This window comes from Eucyclogobius newberryi, unplaced genomic scaffold (assembly GCF_026437365.1).
Source record: "Eucyclogobius newberryi isolate DKJ021-1_F unplaced genomic scaffold, fEucNew1.0.hap1 SCAF_180, whole genome shotgun sequence".
Taxonomy (NCBI): domain Eukaryota; kingdom Metazoa; phylum Chordata; class Actinopteri; order Gobiiformes; family Gobiidae; genus Eucyclogobius; species Eucyclogobius newberryi.
In genome coordinates, this window is record NW_027315813.1 from 140,001 (window position 1) to 142,500 (window position 2,500).

Sequence of the window (2,500 nt, forward strand, 5' to 3'; positions counted from 1 at the left end):
TTGCTCACAACTTCGTACTACGGCCCGGAAAAACGACAGAGTCGATGGGTATAGTGTACTATTGCCGAAAAACGACAGAGTCTTTTCGGGAATAGTGTACTATTTCGGTTTTTACTCTAAGTCCCTCAGGGGCATGGGGTGCTATACTATGATGGTCAGATCACCTCCAGGCCCCAGGGGAGTGCTTTTCTGGGGTCAAACAGTGCACTGATGATGGGGGATTATTTCATTTTGCTCATTTTGGTGTTTTTTCACATTTTAACCCATTTTCACCCCTTTTGCTCACAACTTCGTACTACGGCCCGGAAAAACGACAGAGTCGATGGGTATAGTGTACTATTGCCGAAAAACGACAGAGTCTTTTCGGGAATAGTGTACTATTTCGGTTTTTACTCTAAGTCCCTCAGGGGCATAGGGTGCTATACTCTGATGGTCAGATCACCTCCAGGCCCCAGGGGAGTGCTTTTCAGGGGTCAAACAGTGCACTGATGATAGGGGATTATTTCATTTTGCTCATTTTGGTGTTTTTTTTTTTTTTTTTTTTTTTTTTTTCACATTTTAACCCATTTTAACCCATTTTGCTCACCCCGCACTCTGCCGCATATGAGGCCGGGGAAGGGCCACTCTGGCTGGGCATGGCCTCCGCTGAGCACCCCCTGGAGCCACTGGAGCCCCCGGAGGCCCTCCAGAGCCACCCCCCACTGTCCCCAGACTCACCCGGGGGAAGGGCCACTCTGGCTGGGCATGGTCTCCACCAAGCAGCCCCTGGAGCCCCCGGAGCACCTCCAGAGCCACCCCCCACTCTCCCCAGACTCTGCCCGGGGAAGGGCCACTCTGGCTGGGCATGGCCTCCACCGAGCACCCCCTGGAACCCCTGGAACCCCCGGAGGCCCTCCAGAGCCACCCCCCACTCTCCCCAGACTCACCCCGGGGAAGGGCCACTCTGGCTGGGCATGGTCTCCACCAAGCACCCCCTGGAGCCCCCGGAGCACCCCCAGAGCCACCCCCCACTCTCCCCAGACTCACCCCGGGGAAGGGACACTCTGGCTGGGCATGGTCTCCACCAAGCACCCCCTGGAGCCCCCGGAGCACCTCCAGAGCCACCCCCCACTCCTCCAGACTCACCCCGGGGAAGGGACACTCTGCCTGGGCATGGCCCCCACTGAGCACCCCCTGGAACCCCTGGAGCCCCCGGAGCACCTCCAGAGCCACCCCCCACTCTCCCCAGACTCTGCCCGGGGAAGGGCCACTCTGGCTGGGCATGGTCTCCACCAAGCACCCCCTGGAGCCCCCGGAGCACCCCCAGAGCCACCCCCCACTCTCCCCAGACTCACCCCGGGGAAGGGCCACTCTGGCTGGGCATGGCCTCCGCCGAGCACCCCCTGGAGCCCCCGGAGCACCCCCAGAGCCACCCCCCACTCACCCCAGACTCACCCCGGGGAAGGGACACTCTGGCTGGGCATGGCCTCCACCAAGCACCCCCTGGAGCCCCTGGAACCCCCGGAGGCCCTCCAGAGCCACCCCCCACTCTCCCCAGACTCACCCCGGGGGAGGGCCACTCTGGCTGGGCATGGTCTCCACCAAGCACCCCCTGGAGCCCCCGGAGCACCTCCAGAGCCACCCCCCACTCCTCCAGACTCACCCCGGGGAAGGGACACTCTGGCTGGGCATGGCCCCCACCGAGCACCCCCTGGAGCCCCTGGAGCCCCCGGAGCACCTCCAGGGCCACCCCCCACTCCTCCAGACTCACCCCGGGGAAGGGACACTCTGGCTGGGCATGGCCTCCGCCGAGCACCCCCTGGAGCCCCCGGAGCACCCCCAGAGCCACCCCCCACTCTCCTCCAGACTCACCCCGGGGAAGGGACACTCTGGCTGGGCATGGCCTCCGCCGACCACCCCCTGGAACCCCTGGAGCCCCCGGAGCACCTCCAGAGCCACCCCCCACTCTCCCCAGACTCTGCCCGGGGAAGGGACACTCTGGCCGGGCATGGCCTCCGCCGAGCACCCCCTGGAACCCCCGGAGGCCCTCCAGGGCCACCCCCCACTGTCCCCAGACTCACCCGGGGGAAGGGCCACTCTGGCTGGGCATGGTCTCCACCAAGCAGCCCCTGGAGCCCCCGGAGCACCTCCAGAGCCACCCCCCACTCTCCCCAGACTCTGCCCGGGGAAGGGCCACTCTGGCTGGGCATGGCCTCCACCGAGCACCCCCTGGAACCCCTGGAACCCCTGGAACCCCCGGAGGCCCTCCAGAGCCACCCCCCACTCTCCCCAGACTCACCCCGGGGAAGGGCCACTCTGGCTGGGCATGGTCTCCACCAAGCACCCCCTGGAGCCCCCGGAGCACCCCCAGAGCCACCCCCCACTCTCCCCAGACTCACCCCGGGGAAGGGACACTCTGGCTGGGCATGGTCTCCACCAAGCACCCCCTGGAGCCCCCGGAGCACCTCCAGAGCCACCCCCCACTCCTCCAGACTCACCCCGGGGAAGGGACACTCTGGCT